Genomic DNA, 22,891 nt, shown 5'->3' with positions numbered 1-22,891 from the left:
TCAGTTTTAACATACCTTAATAGCAAAACTGTAGCTGGGCATGCTGGGATGTTTAGTTTCACAGCAGCTGGAGGGCCACAGGATGAAGACCCATGTGCTAGAGCCAAGCCACGGGTACATCGAATGCTAATTAGCTGAATATTTAAATCCTTTTTTTTCCCCGCAGCATTCCGATGCGGAAGATTCCATGGAACCAGAAATCCTTCCATTGAGAAGAACATGCTGCCTGGATGACTGCACTGTGCAAATTAAATCACGGAGCCAGTTGGCTTGTGGGTGGCTCTGGTGACTGGGTGGTTGGGTGGGCGGTGTGTCGGATATGGAGCACATGCAAATGATTGTGTATCATCCAGCCAGCGAGAGAGAAAACTCACGCAGGCTGGATGCCAGTGGGTTATGCACTCACTGCTTGTCAGTGGGTTATGCACCTTGCCAGACATCAAATCTACATGGAGCAGCTGGAGGGGACAAGAGTAGGTTTGCAAAATCTAGATAGAAGAGCATATATGGTGGTGCATTCTCTATGATTGTGTCAGCTTATGTTTTGGTGTACTGCGCTTTCCTCCACCCCATTGTGGCCTATGGCTAAGTTTTAGGCTTTTTGGTTAAGATCAAGTGTAGTCAAGATTGATCGCTTCTTTGCCTTTTGGCTAAGATCAAGTGTAGTACCTGCTTGAGGGAAACACTTGGTGGAGTACCTATTCTTACACTAGGAGCGTGAGAGGTTCCTAGATGTGGAATGGAGAAACACCATGTGGAGTACCATGCCGGGGTGTGGCAATGCCTCTGGTCGAGAGAGGAGAAAAACCGGGCTTAGTATCCACTGCCTATTTAGGGGTTGAAATAGGACGTGGAGTGGGAACGGCCTGGTCTAGTATCCAATCTCGTACTCGGGGGTTGACCCTGGCACAGAGTGGGTATGAAGCTTGGTCTGGCTGAGAGTTTGGGAGCAACTAGAAGCTCGAGGTGACATGTGCCCCTGGTGCTGGTAGAGCCCACCTTTGCACAAGTACGGCACTTTGCACTCTCACTTCCCCTACTTCTGTTGCACCTTTGTCCTTTGCCCTGGCCTTTTGGCTAGGGCAAGGATAATTTTTTATACCCCCTCCTCCCCCGGCCTTCTGGCTAGGGCTTATTTTTTTATTTTATTTATGCACGTGTTTTGCACTGTTGCACAACACTAGCACTTATTTATGTTTTGTAGTGTGTCACTGTCACGTTTTTTTTTGTTTGGGGTTTAGGTGAGACCCTTATGGGCCACCCTCTCCCCTGTTTTCGATCCCCAGGGGGAAGCTTCGACCAACCTTGGGGATACACGAGGGTCCCTCTGCGCTTTGGCAAGGGGGGACCCACAGTCCCTTTTTCCCCTGAGTAGGCCTTTTCTCTCTGAGAGGTAGGGGAGTAACGGGGCCCTTCTCCTTTCAGAGAGGGTCCAAGAACCTATGCCCCCAGCACATTTGGTCACAGACACTGGGTGAAGAAGCCACGCACCTCAGGCTTCAAGTAAAAAAAAAACATGCTTGAGGGAAACAGGGAAACACTTGGTGGAGTACCTGTTCTTACACTAGGAGCATGAGAGGTTCCTAGTGAGTGTGGAATGGAGAAACACCTTGTGAAGTACCATGCCGGGGTGTGGCAATGCCTCTGGTTGAGAGTGGAGAAAAACTGGGCTTAGTATCTGCTACCTTCTTAGGGGTTGAAATAGGACCCCTTATGTGGAGCGGGAACGGCCTGGTCTAGTATCTACTCTTGTAATGGGGGTTGACCCTGGCACAGAGTGGGTATGAAGCTTGTTCTGGCTGAGAGGTCGGGAGCAGCTAGAAGCTCGAGGTGTTTTGTGCCCCTGGAACTGGAAGAGGCAGGGGTGTCGGAAATGCACTGGGGATTCGCACCACCAATGCACGAAGGCACATTAGCACTTAACACTTCAACCCTTTCTGTCTTCACCCTCTTTCCTTTGCCCTGGCCTTCTGGCTAGGGCAAGGATAATTTTTTATACCCCCCCCCCCCCCCCCCGGCCTTCTGGCTGGGGCTTATTTATTTATTTACGCACGTGTTTTGCACTTTTACACTACACTAGCACTTATTTTTGTTTAGTTTGTCACATCACGGTTTTTTGTTTGGGGTTTAGGTGAGACCCTTATGGGCCACCCTCTCCCCTAGTTGCCGAGGCCCTCTCCTTTTGGGGAGGGCTAGAGGCTGTTTTCAATCCCCAGGGGGAAGCTTCGGCCAACCTTTGGGATACACAAGGGTCCCTCTGCACTTTGGCAAGGGGGGACCCACAGTCTCTTTTTCCCCCTCAGTAGGCCTTTTGGCTCTGAGGGATGGGGAGTAACGGGGCCTTTCTCATTTTGGAGAGGGTCCAAGAACCTATGCCCCCAGCACGTTTGGTCACAGACACTGGGTGATGAAGCTACGCACCTCAGGCTTAAAAAAAACAACAACAAGATCTGAAAACATAGAGCTGCTTTGGCTCTGCAGGCTAATGACACAGTAATGTAGATATAGAGACCAGGGTTTGAATCCCCTCAATTCTCAACCAACAAGATCTGAAAACAATCAATGTTCATCTTTGATGGCAATAGTAGTGGTATGATATTTGTTGCTTTTTTTTTATCTGAAGAAATTTTATCAGAGAAGGTTTTCAATACAGAGCATACGCAATACATTAAATACATACAAAGACAATATCACAGTAGTAGTAAGTCTGTAAACTTAAATGCAGGGTAACAATACTAGAAAGCATAAAAAAAAGAAACGAGAGGAGATTAGAAGAAAGAAAGAAGAGAGAAGAAAAAGGAAGAAATAAAAATAAAACAAGGGAGATGATGTCAGACAATATTTCCGGGAAAATGTAGAGAGCTTATGCATATATATAACATGAACTAAACAATGGACAGATAATTAGAAAAGCGGAAAAGTCTCATGGATATGATCTATCCTGTAACAGTCAGTACTTCCAGGGCCATGACAAAAGGGCTCGTCCCCAGTGCTTCAAAGGTTCACAGAGACAAAAAAGTAAAACAGTCACATAATACAAGGCAGGGTGTTTTTGGGGGCAATAAAGGAGGAATAATAGTCAGACCAAGGCAACCATTTGAGCAGAAGGGATTTTGGGGCTAAGGAGTATTTGAAACTCATAGTTTCTATTTCAAAATTGCGCTGGATTGATGGTATCATTTTGGACAAATGCGGTGGGTCTGTTCTTTTCCAATATTGAGCAATGGTGGCTCTAGTGGCTATGAGAATGTGCCCTATAATATAAGTGTGTTCAGAGGGTACAGAGGGAGGGAAATAATGCAAAAAAATAATCTCAGGGCGAGGAGGGAGGAGCACCTTTGTAACCTTTTCAATCAGTCCAAAAACGTCCATCCAAAGCGGCCTAATAATCGGGCATGACCAAAATATATGATTTAAGGTACTGTCTAACCCACAATGTCTCCAACAGAATTTAGAGGAATCAGGCCAGATCCTATGAAGTTTATTTGGTGTGTGATAGAGGCCATGGATTAGCTTAAACATCATTTCAGTGTGATTAATGCACCTAGACATTTTAAAAATATTCATAAAATTTTTATTCCATTCATGATCTGTCAGAGGAATATTAAATTCTGTCTCCCAACGCACTTGAATATGTAATTTCACATCATTGTACGGAGAGAGGAGAGTAACATACCACTGAGATATACCGCCTTTCTGGCTCATGGAGGAAAACTTAGCTAAGATATATGGAGGGGGAGTCGGGGAGGAGAGAGGATCGGGTATGATCGTCATTATCCAGTGTCGAATGCGCAGATATTGGCCCTCATTCCGAGTTGATCGGTCGCAAGGCGATTTTAGCAGAGTTACACACGCTAAGCCGCCGCCTACTGGGAGTGAATCTTAGCTTCTTAAAATTGCGAACGATGTATTCGCAATATTGCGATTACAAACTTCTTAGCAGTTTCAGAGTAGCTCCACACTTACTCGGCATCTGCGATCAGTTCAGTGCTTGTCGTTCCTGGTTTGACGTCACAAACACACCCAGCGTTCGGCCAGACACTCCCCCGTTTCTCCAGCCACGCCTGCGTTTTTTCCGGAAACGGTAGCGTTTTCATCCACACGCCCCTAAAACGCCGTGTTTCCGCCCAGTAACACCCATTTCCTGTCAATCACACTACGATCGCCGGAGCGATGAAAAAGCCGTGAGTAAAAATACTATCTTCATTGTAAAATTACTTGGCGCAGTCGCAGTGCGAATATTGCGCATGCGTACTAAGCGGATTTTCACTGCGATGCGATGAAAAATACCGAACGAACGACTCGGAATGAGGGCCCTTTATAAAAGTCATTCGACGGTATCAAGTGTTGGGATTGTAACTGTTGAAAAGTTTTAAGCCCAAAATTATCGTATAGGTCCTTGATCAGTCGAATGCCAAGCTCCCACCAGTTCCGCAAAGAAAGATCCAGGAGCAATTTAGAAACCGCTAAAAGGGATAAATGTGAGGAGGGTAGAGGGCAGTCACCCAAAGTAGTGACCAATCTGTCCCAGACTGTGAGAGAATTAGTTACATTAGTTACTAATTTTAGCAGAAGGGGGTCTATGGGAAGGTTTGACCCAAATTAGATCTGGGAGAGGAAAGTCAGAGCATATATGCCTTTCAATATCCACCCAGGGTTTTACAGAATCTGTCCGAAGCCAGTCCTTCAACTGATCAAGGAGACACGCATGTTGGTAAAGTTCAAGATTAGGAAAAGCAAGACCGCCGCTACCTTTGGATCTAAACAAGCGGGTTCTAGCTATCCTGGGTTTTTTCCCCTTCTAAATAAAAGTTGACATAGAGTAAAATTTATTAAGTAGAGTAATCAGGACTAAATAAGGTATAGCTCTGAACAAATAAAGAATTTTAGGTAGGAGCATCATTTTAATCGAGGAAAGTCGTCCCAACCAAGAAGTTTCATAATTTGTCCACTGTTTAGTGAGGGATTTGAACTGGTCTAAGAGAGGGAGGTAGTTACAATCAACCGCGGAATGAGATCTGGAGGGGATCCTGATCCCTAGATATGGAAGAGAAGAATCTTGCCAGGCATAATTATATGTAGACTGTAGGGATTGAAGTGGGACAGGATCAATATCGAAGGCCAGCGCTTCTGTTTTAGTTACGTTTAATTTGTAGTAGGAGACTTCGGAGTAAGCTTAAAGAATATCATGAATAGCTGGGAGAGAGGACTCAGGCTTAGTTATAAACAACAGGACGTCATCCGCAAACAATGAAATCTTATGGTGCATAGGGCCTATATGAACTCCACTAACAAGGGTAGAGGACCGAATTTTCTCTGCCAGAGGTTCTATTGCTAGGACAAAAATTTGTGGTGACAGTGGGCATCCCTGGCGAGTGCCGTTGGTGATAGGGAAAAGATTGGATTAAAAACCCATTACTAAAAACGCGTGCTGAGGGCTGTGTGTATAAACATAGAATATTTTGTAAGAATTGACCCGAGAACCCAAACCTGGCAAGAACTTCGGACATATATAGCCAATGAATCCTGTCGAAAGCTTTCTCCGCGTCAAGAGAAAGCAGTAGTAAGGGCTCCTGAAGCGTGGAGTGAACTTCCAGAAGAGAGAATACTCTCCTAGTATTATCAGGAGCTTGGCGACCGATAGTGAAACCCACCCGATCTTGATGTAACAAAGTGGGGATCAACTGAATATTTGTTGCTTTTGAAAGCCAATATCTGATATGTCTCCTATCTGGGTACCATATATTAAATGGCTTTTCAGAATAGGGAGATGGGAGAAGAGCTTTCAGTACTTGCAGGACAGGTGCACCTTTCCTATTCTAGCCTCCAAAAATAGATTCAGTTGCATTGTCCAGTGTGTTTTGGATGCGCCTTTGCAAATGTCTTACATCGACAAACTTATTTAGTATTATTTTGCAAATAGGGTTACATTGTCGCAACATTGTGTTCTTTAATTGCTTGATATTTTAAATGCAACAATTGTTAAAGACACCTGAAAACTGCTCTGTGGAGTCTTATTTTGTGTCTACTTCTTATCTACATTTAATTCCCTACCTCTAATCAAGGTATTTTTAAATGCTGGGGGGCTGCCAGGACGTGAGACTTTTAGGCCTGAATTCGAATGTACTTGCGAACGTACTTGATTTCCTACTTCTATATTCATTCCTAAATTCACTACTTACTTTAATCCTGTAGTTGGGCATTTTGGGCCATCGATTGTGGCCGTCGTTTTGTGTCCAGACCAGCTGCAGGTGGTGTGCATTTGTTGGAAAGGCAGGGAAGACCTCCGATACGCTGCATTTCCTGATGTATGTCTCCCTCAAGTGGCTGTCAGCAAATGCATGCTAGACACCCCATTCCAAGCTGATTGTGACATCATGGAACACGCATCATAGAACAGGCATGCTAGAGCATGGGTCTTCAACCTGCGGCCCTACAGCTGCTGTGAAACTACACATCCCAGCGTGCCCTGCCTCAGTTTTAACATACCTTAATAGCAAAACTGTAGCTGGGCATGCTGGGATGTTTAGTTTCACAGCAGCTGGAGAGCCACAGGATGAAGACCCATGTGCTAGAGCCAAGCCACGGGTACATCGAATGCTAATTAGCTGAATATTTAAATCCTTTTTTTCCCCTGCAGCATTCCGATGCGGAAGATTCCATGGAACCAGAAATCCTTCCATTGAGAAGGACATGCTGCCTGGATAACTGCACTGTGCAAATTAAATCACGGAGCCAGTTGGCTTGTGGGTGGCTCTGGTGGCTGGGTGGTTGGGCGGTGTGTCGGATATGGAGCACATGCAAATGATTGTGTATCATCCAGCCAGCGAGAGAGAAAACTCACGCAGGCTGGATGCCAGTGGGTTATGCACTCACTGCTTGTCAGTGGGTTATGCACCTTGCCAGACGTCAAATCTACATGGAGCAGCTGGAGGGGACAAGAGTAGGTTTGCAAAATCTAGATAGAAGAGCATATATGGTGGTGCATTCTTTATGATTGTGTCAGCTTATGTTTTGGTGTACTGCGCTTTCCTCCACCCCATTGCGGCCTATGTCTAAGTTTTAGGCTTTTTGGTTAAGATCAAGTGTAGCGAAGAACTGAAAACATAGCGCTGCTATGGCTCAACAGCAGGCTAATGACACAGTAATGTAGAGATAGAGACCAGGGTTTGAATCCCCTCAATTCTCAACCAACAAGATCTGAAAACAATCAATGTTCATCTTTGATGGCAATAGTAGTGGTACATCAAACGCTAGTTAGCTGAATGTTTAGATCCTTTTCTTTGTTTTTTTTCCACAGAATTCCGATGCGGAAGATTCCATGGAACCAGAGATCCTTCCATTGAGAATGACATGCTGCCTGGATGACTGCACTGTGCAAATTAAATCACGGAGCCAGTTGGCTTGTGGGTGGCTCTGGTAACTGGGTGGTTGGGTGGGCAGTGTGTCAGAGGTGGAGCACATGCAAATGATTGTGTATCATCCAGCCAGCGAGAGAGAAAACTCATGCAGGAGTGTGCCTGTTTGTCAGTGGGTTATGCACCTTGCCAGACAACAGACCTGTGTGTGGTGAGCTCCTGACTTCCCTCTGGTATCGGATTACACCTTCCCTCTGGTATCGGATTACACCCAATATCCCTGGAGCCCTTCCCAGCTGGGATGGAGCCTCCCAGGGGAAAGGAAAAGCAGTTTCCCCCTGTTATGGAGCCTGACCCGGGGAAACCTATGCAATGCAAAGGCTCTGGTGCTGGGGATTTGAGTCCAGTGTCCCTGCATGCTGGAAAATCATTCTGCAGCATGCACTCTGCTATGGATAGCACTGTGGAAAGCCCCAGCTGTGTAAAGAAAGCCAGTGGTACAGTGGCGTGCTTATCTACAATGGAGTTCCCTGTACCTGTGAATGCTGCCTCTAATCCTTCTGTCAGAGGGCCTCCTGTGGGAACCGAGTGTGCTAGTGGCGGCGGTGTCTCTGTGGAACCGGTGAAGACATCTGGGAACAGCACTCCCCCTGCTGCTGCTGCTGCTGTAGCGGTGATGGCCCCTGCACCTGACTCGCCAGTGAAGAGTTCGGTAAGTCCGACGGCCAGTGCGTCTCCTGCGGGTGTGCTGTGTGCTGTCAGTGGTGGTGCCTAGGGATCAGATGGCTGTATGGGGCCAGTGAAGCTTCCTGGGAGCGGCGGTGCTCCCGCGGCGGGTGTGGGCAGCGGTGCTCTTAATAAAAGGGAACAAGCAGCACGTGTGAAGCCCTCTGGTGGTGGCAGCATGTCGTTACCTGTGAGTGTGGTTTCCCCTGTGTTGAGCCCAGCTGACAGTAAGTCATCAAAAGAGGACAGTCAAGTTGCATCTGTCTCTATTTCTGTTGTGCCAGTGAAGGTTCCTGTGTGCCCGGCTGGTGATGGGGTGCCTATGGTTAAAGAGAAAGTTGTCGGGAGCACGGTGGCTGTAAAGATTGAGGGGTGTACAGTGAAAATGACCCCCTGTACAGTGAATTTGAGTTCTCCCGATTCCGTGTCGACTGGATCACCTATATTGATAATGTGTGAGGGCGAGTCAGTGGCTGCTGCCGATGTTGCTGTGGGGCCTGTGACCAGGTTCAGGGTTGTTAAACCTATATTAGCCTCAGGAAAAGTTTACAGTGACTAGTTCGGGGACTGATTGTGTCAAGAGAGCAGCTACCGTAGCCCGTGTCGAAGGCAAAGAAGCCGGGGCTGAAGTGTGATACCTCATCGGAGTCAGGTCTGATTGCATTTGCTGGTGCAAGGGTACTTAGTTCTACGTCTGACATTGCTGATGCTGTGTCCTTTGATACTGTGCGAGCGCAAGCACAACTCGCATCTGCTGCAATTGAGGGTAACCTGCCGGCTGCTATCAAGTTGGAGTTTATGGCGGATGGTACTCCAGCTGAAGCTGAAAGTGTGTCTTCTGACCTGTCTATGGAAGTCTAGGACAGGGTGATGGAGCAGGCTGTCTGCCTAGTAGTTGATGAGACTGATTTATCATCCAGAGGAACCTAGTCTTCTTGTACAACTAGCACAGCAATTGTTGGTGAAGGTGGCGAGGAGGTGGAGATCCTGACATTGCTGAGTTGAAAATGTTAATTGTCAAGAAGGAGATTTCGATTGTGGAGAAGAAAAGGAGGAAAAAAAATCGGATTTTGGTTAACTACCGGTAAATCCTTTTCTCGTAGTCCGTAGAGGATGCTGGGGTCCACATTAGTACCATGGGGTATAGTCGGGTCCACCAGGAGCCATTGGCACTTTAAGAGTTTGAGAGTGTAGGCTGGCTCCTCCCTCCTCCCTCTATGTCCCTCCTACCAGACTCTACAAACTATGACTGAGGAGACGGACATCTTCGAGAGAAGGATTTTACACAGATAGTGGCGAGATTCACACCAGCTCACACATACAAGGCACATAAAGCTAACTAGCTTGAAACTCAGCAACCGCTGAAACATTACTTACCAAGTAACCATACAGTACTCAAATAAAACGAAGTTGTACTGAACCAAATAACGATAGCAGGAAAACGAAGCGCTGGGTGGGCGCCCAGCATCCTCTACGGACTACGAGAAAAGGATTTACCGGTAGGTAACCAAAATCCTATTATCTCTTACATCCTAGAGGATGCTGGGGTCCACATTAGTACCATGGGGATGTACCAAAGCTCCCAGAACGGGAGGGGGAGCGCGGAGGCTCCTGCAGAACAGATCGACCAAACTTGAGGTCCTCAGAGGCCAAAGTATCGAACTTGTAGAACTTTGCAAACGTGTTCGACCTAGACCAAGTTGCTGCTCGGCAAAGTTGTAATGCCGAGACACCCCAGGCAGCCGCCCAGGAAGACCCCACCTTGTGAGAAGAGTGGGCCTTAACAGACGTAGGACACGGCAATCCCGCCGTAGAATACGCATGCTGGATAGTGAACCTGATCCAGCGAGAGACCGTCTGCTTAGAAGGACACTCCATTTTCTTGGGATCATACAGGACAAACAGCGAGTCTGATTTTCTGTGACAAGCAGTCCTCCTCACATAGATCTTTAGAGCCCTTACAACATCCAAGGACTTTGATGAAATTGAGGAGTCAGTCGCAACTGGCACCACAATAGGTTGGTTGATATGAAATGCCGACACAACCTTCGGAAGAAACTGCTGACGTGTCCAAAGCTCAGCTCTATCTTCATGGAAGATCAAGTATGGGCTTCTACATGACAAAGCCCCCAATTCCGACATGTCTAGCAGAAGCTAAGGCCAACAAAGTGATAGCCTTCCACATGAGAAACTTGACCTCAACCTCCTGTAGAGGTTCAAACCAGTCTGACTGGAGGAACTGCAACACCACGTTAAGATCCCAGGGTGCCGTAGGTGGTACAAAGGGAGGTTGGATGTGCAGAAGTCCCTTCAAAAAAGTCTGAACCTCAGGGAGGGCAGCCAACTGTTTCTGGAATAAAATGGATAGGGCCGAAATTTGGACCTTTATGGATCCCAACCTCAGGCCCATATCCACACCTGCTTACAGGAAGAGGAGAAAACGTCCCAGTTGAAACTCCAACATAGAAAACTTCTTGGACTCACACCAAGATACATATTTTTTCCAAATACAATGGTAATGTTTAGACGTTACTCCTTTCCTAGCCTGTATCAGGGTAGGAATAACCTTGTTTGGAATGCCCTTCCGAGCTAGTATCTGGCATTCAACCTCCATGCCGTCAAACGCAGCCGTGGTAAGTCTTGATAGGCGAACAGCCCCTGTTGCAGCAGGTCCTCCCGAAGAGGAATAGGCCTCGGCTCTTCTATCAGTAGATCCAGAAGAACCGCGTACCAAGACCTTCTTGGCCAGTCTGGAGCAATGAGGATCATTTGAACCCTTGTTCTCCTTATGAGCTTTAGCGCTCTTGGAATGAGTGGGAGTGGTGGAAACACGTACACCGACTGGAAACCCCACGGAGTAACTAAGGCATTCACCGCCACTGCTTGCGGGTTCCTCGACCTGGAACAATATCGCCGAAGCTTCTTGTTGAGATGAGAGGCCATCATGTCGATTTGAGGTACACCCCAAAGATCTGTTACCTCCTTGAACACCTCCGGATGGAGACCCCACTGTCCTGGATGGAGATGATGTCTGCTGAGGAAGTCCGCTTCCCAGTTGTCTACTCCCAGAATGAAGATTGCTGACAGCACCAACGCATGTTTTTCTGCCCAGAAGATGATTCTTGTTACCTCTGACATTGCAGCTCTGCTCTTCATTCCACCCTGTCGGTTGATGTAAGCCACTGTCGTTACATTGTCCGACTGCACTTGAATGGCCCGATTTATCAGAAGATGGGCCGCTTGGAGAAGACTGTTGTAGATGGCTCTTGGTTCTAGAATGTTTATCGGCAGGCCGGCTTCCAGACTTGACCACCTTCCTTGGAAGGTCTCCCCTTGAGTGACTGCGCCCCAGCCCCGGGGACTTGCATCCGTGGTTAGAAGGATCCGGTCCTGAATCCCGAACCTGTGGCCCTCCAGAAGGTGAGGTAGTTGCAACCACCAGAGGAGTGAAATCCTGGCCTTTGGTGACAGACGTATCCTCTGGTGCATATGTAGATGGGATCCCGACCACTTGTCCAGGAGATCCAGTTGGAAGGACCGAGCATGAAACCTCCTGTACTGTAGAGCCTCGTAAGAGGCCACCATCTTTCCTAGAAGTCAAATGCACTGATGAACCAACACCCGGGCTGGCTTCAGGACATCCCGGACCATTGTTTGTATAACCAACGCCTTTTCCTCTGGAAGAAACACCCTCTGCACTTCCATGTCGAGGATTATTCCCAGAAAGGACAACCTCCTGGTTGGTTCCAAACTTGATTTTGGAAGATTCAGGATCCAACCGTGTTCCCTGAGCAGGTGGGTCGTGAGAAGAATGGACTGTAACAGCTTCTCCTTAGATGAGGCCTTTATCAGCAGATCGTCCAGATATGGAATTATGTTCACCCCCAGTCTGCGGAGAACCATAATTTCCGCCATCACCTTGCATATGAGGAGGGACCGGTACAATAACCTGTACCTCCACCAACTTCTGGACGGCTGCCTGCCGGACAGCCCTTTCTGCCAGCAAGGCTGGCAAGCCTAATTTGAAGAATCGGTGAGGAGGGAGATCTTGAAATTCCAGCCTGTACCCCTAGGACACGATATCTTTCACCCAGGGATACAGGCCGGATGACACCCAGACGTGACAGAAATGCCTGAGTCTCGCTCCCACCGACCCCACCTCTGGGGCGTGCAGTCCACCGTCATGCGGAGGACTTCGGCGTACCTGAAGCAGGTTTCTGTTCTTGGGAACCCGCAGCAGCAGGTTTCTTGGATTTGGGCCAACCTCCCCTAAAGAAGGTGTTGGACGGTCTGGCATTTTGTAGCTTGGCAGCCCAAAAGGGCTGTGATGCAGTTGAAGAAAAGGGTTTCTTCGTAGCTGGTGCAGCTGAGGGAAGAAAAGGTGACTTACCCGTTGTTGCCGTGGAGATCCACGCATCTAACGCTTCCCCAAAGACAGCCTGACCTGTGTAGGGTAGGGTCTCCACACTTCTCCTGGATTCCGCATCAGCCGACCACTGTCGCAGCCACAGTTCTCGATGAGCTGAGACAGACATGGAAGAAATTCCTGCAGCCATGGAACCCAGGTCTTTCATGGATTCTACCAGAAATCCTGCCGAACCCTGAATGTTACGCAAAAACAATTCAACACTAGATTTATCCATAGTATCCAAGTCTTCAAGTAACGTGCCTGACCACTTTTCTATAGCTTTGGCAATCCAAGCACTGGCAATAGTGGGACGTACTATAGCCCCTGAAGCCGTGTATATGGATTTGAGCATATTATCAATTTTACGATCAGCTCTTCAAGGCGGTGGATCCTGGAACAGGTAAAACCACCTTTTTTGAGAGTCTGGATACAGATGCGTCAACAATGGGTGGGTTTTCCCATTTTTTCCTATCCTCCACAGGGAAAGGAAACGCCACCTGGACCCTTTTAGGGATCTGGAATTTTTTCTCAGGGTTTTCCCAAGATTTTTCAAAAATAGCATTTAATTCTTTTGACACAGGGAAGGTTAGCGAGGCATTCTTATTTTCAGTGAAGTAAGCCTCCTCAACCTGCTCAGGTGTTGTATCAGCAATATTCAACACATCTCTAATGGCCTCTATCATCAACTGTACCCCTTTTGCAAGAGATGCTGCCCCCCTCAACACATCCCCATCACCGTCCTCAGTGTCAGAATCGGTATCTGTGTCATCTTGCATAATCTGTGCAAGAGCATGTTTTTGGGAATATAAAGCGGGGGACCCTGAGGTAACAGAACTGGGCCAGACTGCCATACAGTTCTGTAAAGCCTGAGTTGCAGACTCATTCTGTGCAACCCAAGTAGAAATCTGAGAAATCATAGATTTGATAGAGGATAACCACTCAGGCTCCCTTGTTGGTATCTGCACTAAGACAGTGCAATCCTGATTACGTGGAATGGGATCATCCTGAGAGGACATATCCTCTGCAGCATATGACACAGAGTCCCTGGACATAGCTTAATGGAGACCACAGACACTCCACACACACACAGGGGAGGGCAGACAGAGTTTCACCCCCAAGAATGGCAAGAGAGACACAGAGATTGGAGCCAACCCACACACAGTACTTTTTAGGTAAAGGGAGACCCCCAACCAGTGCTGACTGTGCACCTTAATAGGTTACACAGCCTGTATACAGCCTCCCCCCCTTCTACAACCCCCTGGTACCGTGAGAGATAGCTGGAGTTGTTCTGGAGGGACTTGCTCTTCACTGACAGTGTTGTGCAGGCAGGAAAATGGCGCTGAACGCTGCTGGGTCCGCTCTGAGGAGAAGCTCCGTCCTCAAAATGGCTCTGTCTTCCTGCTCTTCAGAAGATTATACTGGCCTGAGGAATTATGCTGCCAGCGAACCAGGGATCCTGACAGGCTGGAAGGTCAGTGTAGGGTGTAGGTGCTGGCTCAGGGCGCCCCTCACAGCGCCGCACTATGTACCACTGAGCCCCAGAGCGCAGATAGTACTGCGCTCCATACCCTGTTGCCACCATCTTCACACCTGCCCCCCGCTTGCTAGGGGGGTCGGTGACTCACTCGCCACCAATCTTCTGGCTCTGTAAGGGGGTGGCGGCATGCTGCTGGGGTGAGCGATCCCCTGTGGCGGGGAACGATTGATCCCCTCAGGAACTCAGTGTCCTGTCAGCGGAGATAATTCTTTCCATAATTCTGCAATAATTATCTTCTATCATCTGTATAGAAGTATTGCTGCTCAAATTACATTGAAAATCTTAAAAAGAAAATTTCCCCTCCTCTCCCCCTCTTCTTTTAGAGAAATCACAATTTGACATATTTTTAGATATGAAGCCCGTATCCCTCTATGAAGAGTATACTATGGGGAATAAACACCACCCCTTTTTCCTTTTTTTTTTAAAATAAATTTCTATATTAAAGGAAAAAACTCATTACTGACCCTCTTTGAGTAAATTATGCACAACTGTCCCCGAATTCATAATGTTACAATTTATTTCAGGAAAGAGGCACATACATACATGTTCTCTAAGTATGTTGAACTCACTCTGTGTATATGATATATTTTTGGGCATTAAACCCATACCTCTTTATGAAGAATACATTAGAGGAAACCACTGTCCCCGAATTCATATTGTTTGGAAAAGAGATACATACATGTATGTTCTCTAAGTATGTTGAACTCACTCTGTCTATATGACACATTTTTGGGCATTAAACTTATTCCTTACTATGAATAATATATTAGAGGAAAGGAGCCCATCTTTTCAAACATTACTGTAAGAATGAATCTACTACTCACCTCTTTGAATATATGATGCATTCTACCTGTATTCATTTAAATTTATAGTATCATAACATAAACTGGAAGAGAGATACATATGCATATATTTCTCTTAACTGTGTCAAACTCATTTTATATGTATAATATAATTTTGGGCACCAATAACATACTGCAAATCGTGTAACAGTTATAGAAATACTAATAAGAATGCAATACTTACCTTCCAGAATACCACCTGTTTATTGAAGATTATTCCTCATAGGATCAATCAGGTGGCATGTATGAATGAAGTCCACTGGGATGCATATAGCAGAATTATTAAAACATATTATCCCCCCCTCCCCTTTTTTATTGCATATGATATTTTTGACACCACACGTTATATATGTTTTGGTTTTTACACGACTTGAGTTTTTCACAATTAAGTTTCTTCTATCCTATGATTCTTTAGGAGTATATCACTCATTACTCATATTGCAATTACACTGCTAATTATTGATACACAATTTATACAGTATATATGCACTATAAGCACAGCAATTCCCGGACAACATCACAATATATAGGATCTTCCCTCCCGCTTTCTCTCTCTCTTTTTCCTTTTATACAATTGGGACACATGTACAGTAAATTTGATGTTTACACACACACACTCATTCACTATGTCACATGATTCACTTTAAATTAATCAAACTTTTGTTCAACAATATTTTAATTATTATTCACAAACTGCACATTTATTCACAATATATCCTGTCTTATACAAATGAAATATATATAATTGGCACAATCTTATTGGTTATTAATTAAAAAACAATTTTTTTATGAAAATTAAGAGTGTTATTTTGAAACAAATAAATACACATCCGTAAGTCAATAACAGAATTTTTATTTTTATTACAAGTAATATATTGGATATGACATATAAACAACAATAATTGGTTCTTGATTTTCTTAACACTTATAACGAGATACATTTGGGATATATGTAAACATTCTATCTCTCTTCTTTTAAAATGAAATCACTGCATGATCTTTATAATATATATTTAATATGTATCAATATAAATAAAGTGTGAGTGTCTAACTATATTAGGAGATCAACATATATATACAGATATTTAAAAATCTAAAAATTAAAATTAAAAATATAATAGTTGTATTAGACCATATACAATATATAACATTCATTGACTTATAATGAAAAATGAGTGTTTCAACACTATATAATTAATGCGGCACTGCAAGCAATATAAATCATGCGAATGGGGATGTAAAAATGCAAGCAATTTATTTCAATTACATAATGACCTATGGGGCTACAATTAAACACATAGGGATATGAGCGGCCTGAACGGACCCCAATACGTCCCTAGATTCCAACGACTCGTATGATGTGCTGATTGGAGGCTGCGGTCAAACATATGGGGACACGAGCGGCTTCAATGGCTCTTAATACCTCATAGGATTTAAATGACTTGTGTGATGCACCGATTGGGGGTTGTGGGTGAGCACGTGGGGACACGAGCGGCTCCAACAGACCCGGGGCTGCAATAAAACACTATACGAGCGGCTTCAACGGACCTTGATACGTCATAGGATTCGAATCACCCACGTGATGCGCTGATTGGTAGCAGACGGGATAAAAGGATACCTCATCCGCTGCCTCAGATTACCCCGACGAAGCAAATGAGAAACGTACATAGGGCCTGAGCGTCCTACGTACCTGTCTCTCATGTCTTATTGAAATGTGCATATCATATCATAATTGCTTATTGTATTAATGGAGATTACAGCAGTGCAGTAATATGCATTAGTGGAGCAGTTTATAGGAATCCAAAGAGATAGAGATTATTGTGATCATTTTATTATTGAACTCAGACTACCTGCTACAAATTATATACACATGCAGGGGCAGTCTATCTCAAATATTACAAATAAGGGATCTCACTACCCAGACGATTATACATATTTCTTGCCTGGTTACACAATCATTCAACGAATATAACGACCGTATTGCATGTAATAGTCAGGGGATTCCCAAACATAATAGGGAGATCTACATATGGCTATTTATATACCTGTGCATTAATAAATAATTTTTTGATTGATTTATTGTGTATGACACGGGCATGAGGATCTCTGTAAATCCATAATGGAAATGAATAACCTAATCATCTGCAACTATATATACTGATATCTGCATGTATACCTGATTATTACAAAACATCCGTTATGTAGATAAATGAATATAACAAGGAGGTCATACTGAACATAACTCCTTATATAGATAGGACGTAAGCTGCAATTATAAATACTGATATCTACATGTATACTTGGCTATTGTTCAATATTTGTCATGTAGATGAATGAACATAATGAGGAGATCATATCAGACCTAACTCTCTCTATAGATAGGATGTAGGCTATTTGTGCAATATATTTAATTGAATCTTCACTTACTATTAAAGGAAGACTCCTTGAGAGTGAAAGGGAGACCATACAGTGTATTTATTCTGGTATAATAAGGCCTGACACTGATAAGTGAGAGACCTTGGAATTGCATCATAACATATAGGGGGTCATGCCGGCCTTTGAGTCACTATAGGGATCTGGCATTATTATATGAGAGATCCATTGGTGACGCCAATGCACAGACTATTTTCTAAAAATACACTCACCACTTTAAATGTAAATGCACAATACTTGACATTACAAGTGAGAGGTAGATGGATTTTACATCTGACACTATAAGTGAGAGATGATCTACCAATACTTACTGTGGAAACATATGTGAGTGACACCTGACACTGTATGTGAGAGGTGACTGGCTGACCTAACCCATATGTGAAGTGTGTCTCTACCTTGAAACCTGACACTATGGCCCTCATTCCGAGTTGTTCGCTCGCAAGCGGATTTTTGCAGATTTGCTCATGCTAAGCCGCCGCCTACTGGGAGTGAATCTTAGCATCTTAAAATTGCGAACGATGTATTCGCAATATTGCGATTACACACCACATAGCAGTTTCTGAGTAGCTTCAGACTTACTCGGCATCTGCGATCATTTCACTGCTTGTCGTTCCTGGTTTGACGTCACAAACACACCCAGCGTTCGCCCAGACACTCCCCCGTTTCTCCAGCCACTCCTGCGTTTTTTCCGGAAACGGTAGCGTTTTTTCCCACACGCCCATAAAACGGCCTGTTTCCGCCCAGTAACACCCATTTCCTGTCAATCACATTACGATCGCCAGAACGATGAAAAAGCCGTGAGTAAAATTCCTAACTGCATAGCAAATTTACTTGGCGCAGTCGCAGTGCGGACATTGCGCATGCGCATTAAGCGGAAAATCGCTGCGATGCGAAGATTTTTACCGAGCGAACAACTCGGAATGAGGGCCTATATGTGAGAGGTATCTCAAATCACACTTCACCATATATATATTTATATATATTTTCTCACCATTCAACATGCCGGAATAAGAATCTCCTCTAAAAATATCTAGCATACTAGTCCTATCTCTACTATAAACACATTTGGAGTAATAGGACCTATATGTCATGATGACCTTCCATCAAATGAATCTGATATGAGATCATATAATATTAGTTGCAGAATACAGATGATCACCATGTTACAGAATTCCCTATAACATCATTTTTGGGCAATGAGCCAAGGATTGTGACAAGAGTACAAAAGTGATACTTTGTTACAGACCTATGATCACAAGAAATACAATTGTATCTAACTCTCTCTCTTCAGACAACATACTATAATCCCCGCAAAAGCACATTGATACTATACTTCAAGAATACCTGCAATATCTCCTGGAGTAGTTACACAATATAAGGGTTTTGCACAGAGACATAAATTGTAGAGGACAGATACGAAAGAGACGCTCAGCAGTTTTTTTAAATACTTGTTTGTTGTATTCCTTTCTCTTTAACTCACAGTATCGTTATGTCATCATAATAACTTTATATGTTTTTTAAAATATTTGGCAGTAGTCAGACCTTACAGACATGAAATAGAACATGTCATTACATTCATAATAATTTTTAAGATATGAAATAAAGGTTATATTTTACTTAAACAATCTATTACCTTGTGCACCAGAAACAGATCCTTTCTCTCCTTTCCCCACTATTTTTGCTATAGGTACTCCTACCTGATCTGTGGTGGCACCCCCATTACCCGTATGATTAACTGATACAGTATTTAGATTTGGGGTATTGAGCTACATATTTAAATGAGACAGATATGATCATTCCTGTGCAAGGGTTCCCCTCTTCTCCCCCTTTCCCTTTGCTGAAACTGATTTAGGGTTGTATACGCAACCATTCTTACTGTTAGCACGGAATACTATCTATACATTCAAAGAAACATTCAGTATATTTGATCATAATCTAATCTGAGGCAGCATCTTTTGGCTATCAAAATGTCAAGCTTTAGCATTAGCCAAGAATTGGATGAGAGGAGGAAAAAATTGAGGAATTATATGGAAAATGTATTTGGAGACAGCAATGCTGATAGAGAATCCAATTCTGAGGACTTTCAGAATGACCTATTTACTTTAAAACAAACTCTCATGAAATAGACAAGATCTTGGTGGAATAAAGCCACCTTTGAGAACTACATAAAATTGAATATTATCCCGAGGAAACTGTGACCGAAAATATTTCCCTCATATGTGTTGGGAAGCTTGGGAAAAAGTTTTTGACACAATGCTCCCTGGATCTGATGGGGATCCTTGTAAAACATGATGAACTAACATTAGTGAAATATAATCATGAAATCTCAGCCTTAGGAGATAAACTTAAAAAATATGAGAGTTTGGAAAAATTCCAACAGGTCTATGAGAAGTATAAAAAAGAAATTGAAAGGTGGAGGGGGCGTGGCCTGCGAGGAGACCGGACGCCTTTGCCCTGGGCTCCCACTGGAGCTTCACATTTGCCCCCTTATATGTGCCCTGACCCCTTGCTGGGCCCCCACTGCTGCTTCTTCTTCACCTCCTTGGGGCCCCCGTGCCCGACTCGAAAAGCCGTGGAGCCGGGGGACATCTCTGCACGTCCCTGCAGGTTGCGGCCTAGCTGGGTCCGGAAGCCGGGGGCTTGAGTGCGCACCCGGGAATCGAGCTCCGGGACGCGCGTGGGATGCGTACCGGAAGTGCGCGGCCACGAACGCCTCCCACCTCTCCTGCAGCACCCGCAGACACCTCCGGACTCCTGGGCACTGAGCACAGGGTGAAATACCTGCCCTGGCTTGGAGCACACAGGGGGCATCAGAGGCGGATCTGGCGCCTGGGAGCCGCGGTGGCCATCTTGGAAATTCCTGCTGGCACTGGGGCTGTTCTCTTCTGCACTGCCAGCAGTCCTGGGAGGGATCAGACACTGGCAGGCACATGGCTGGAACCCCTCAGGGAATTGTACAGAGCCCCACAGATTATAGTGCCATTCTCAGGAGCAGGGTGAGTGGATAATTTGTTGCAATAGTTATAGCCTGGTCTGTGCCATCTGTGACAGGCAGCTTAGTGGGATGCTGCAGTGAGTCCCTGATGTAACCCTCTCCTGTCCTCCTCCACCACTCATGTTTACTGTGTCCGACGCCTGACTGTCCTCTGTGTTCCGCAACTCTGTGAATAAGGCTACCTGTCGCTTTGCCTACCCTGGTCTTTTACAACTCCCTCTGGTCTCCTCTATTATGCCCCCTAAAAAGGTAAAAGGGGCACTGCCACCTAAAATGTCCTTTCCTATACAGAAATCACCTTTGGCCTCTTCGTCCTCTCGGGGGGAACGCCCTGCTACTGCCTTGGACCCCTGAAATCAAATAACCCACTGAGCACCATGTCGATTGCTGGCATGGATGTGGACTCTGAGGCGCCCTTGACGGTGAAATCCCTATGTCAGATCCTGTCGGCATTTAAATCTGATTTGGCCGCCGACCTTACAGCGGCAATCAGAGAGGTAAAGACAGACCTGATTGAGGTTGGAAACCGTATGGATCATTTGGAGCATAAGTTGGAGGAACTTGTGTCGTCCCACAACGATCTCATCACTGCACATGACCAGCAGAGGGCCGACCTGGACGCGCTACGAGATAAAATGGCGGATATGGAGGACCGTTCCTGACGGAATAATATTAAAATAAGAGGCATTCCGGACTCGGTGGCTAAATCGGAATTGGAAGACTACACCATGGCCATCTTCCGCAAGCTGTTGTCGGATGCTGAAACTCGAGATATGCTTATCGACCATATACACTGCTTGCCTCGACCACGCACGGTATCTAATGATCTCCCTAGAGACACTCTTCTACGCGTCCATTTTGATAATGTCAATTATTATCTTTAAACATAAAGCTATACACTATTTCCGTGGAGCCACTATGGCCGCTAGACCACGTGCACGTGCTACGCACTTTGTACGCTATTTGCGTACAGAGTCCCGCACGTGGTACGCACTTGGCGTACACACGCTGCGCTGAGTGTACGGAATACACACAGTGGGTGCACACACAGTTGATAACATTTAAACATTGTTAATAAAATACAGTAAGAATATACTTATACTCTAAACCTTAGTAGTCAAATACTGTAATGATGTAACGCTTAAAAACCTTAACAATGTGCATGCTGTTTGAGCGATTGAGACGCTAAGAGAGCCCTTTGCAGGAAAGTGAAAACACAACACTGGGTTTGGTTAAAACCACAACAGCTCTAACACTGCCGTGGATTATTCAGAGAAAGAGGGGAAAACAATACAAGTTATACACTACAAGCTAACACAGAAATCTAACAGAATAACAGAGAATTAGACGAACAATGGCTACAGAGAATATACATACGTGGGGAATCTTTCGCATGCGCGACCTGGAATCCAGTCCTCAGCTGTTCAGGTTGAAAGCCTTCAGAGACATGATGCTGGCCAGGCAACAGTGGTCTTTATATACACAACATACATTCACAATACAATGGTACCTGTAATCTCATTGTTCATTGGACACAGGGATGTGTCTCTACATTTCAGCAAAGGTCATAGGTGGATTTGAACAGGTGGGCTGTGTCTTTCCCCAACTGCTCTTGTGGGTGGTATCCTCAGGATTCCCGCCGCATGTGTAATTTACAGCAAATACAGTTAATGTTCATAATCTACTTCTGTACATAACTATACGCAGGAGCGAGCAATCCTTTCCTAACTAACATCGGAATGTTACTCTTAAAATACCCTACAGCTGGATACTAGACACCACCTTTCAACCTATATCTGACCCTTCCTATCATGCAAAGAGGAATCTCTCTGTCCAGTGATAAAGCTAAATATTTATCTTATTTAAAACCCTTTATGAGGTCTAAGAACACTGTACGCTATTGACGTATGGAGTACCGTAAGGGTACACACGTTGCGTAGCAATCGCTTAGCCGAGGTCGAGACGCTCAAGCGTCACGTTCGCTCACGGCCAAGAGATCACAGGCAGGCACACTATTGGCTGCCGACTAACGTAATGATTTGCTATAGCGATGCGAACGCTCGAGACCACGAGGAGATCACCAGCGGCGCAGACGCTCACAATGTTAAACCTTTGTAACTATACCATAAAACAGTGTATTATGCAGTAAACCTTGGTGCAGAGATTGAGTGTAGATGCAATACCGTGTAACCTTATTAACTTAAAAGCTGTTCGAGCGTCACCGACGCTCTGAGAATACTTAACACTATAAGAAATACACAAATACCGTGCTTAGGGTCTAACGCCTAATATGAATGTTATACTTGAAAAAGAATAATACAATTACAAGTCATACACTACAATATAACATAGACTAACTAACCAGATAACTACACAGTAAATACAATACAATACTATTACGTTTAAGAGAATACTAGAGAAAGAGAAGAGAGAGAGAGAGAGAGAGAGAGATATGGCCCATAATAACAAGAAAGACAATATGATTGCGGAGAAAACTTACGCACAAGGGGAACGATCGCATGCGCCTCTGGACATCCAGCTCCCGATTTTCAGCAATGAGAACCGTTGAAGAGTGAGCTGAATGTGATCGGC

The 22,891-nt window shown here is 44.9% G+C and overlaps 1 pseudogene; it reads left to right on the top strand.

The window, feature by feature from the left end:
- The first annotated feature begins 630 nt into the window (after nt 1-630).
- On the top strand, nt 631-703 carry LOC134961055 (U2 spliceosomal RNA; annotated as a pseudogene).
- Nucleotides 704-22,891: the final 22,188 nt, after the last annotated feature.

This window comes from Pseudophryne corroboree, chromosome 1, assembly GCF_028390025.1.
Source record: "Pseudophryne corroboree isolate aPseCor3 chromosome 1, aPseCor3.hap2, whole genome shotgun sequence".
Taxonomy (NCBI): domain Eukaryota; kingdom Metazoa; phylum Chordata; class Amphibia; order Anura; family Myobatrachidae; genus Pseudophryne; species Pseudophryne corroboree.
The sequence above is the reverse complement of the archived record's forward strand: the minus strand, read 5'-3'. Positions and strand labels throughout refer to the sequence as shown.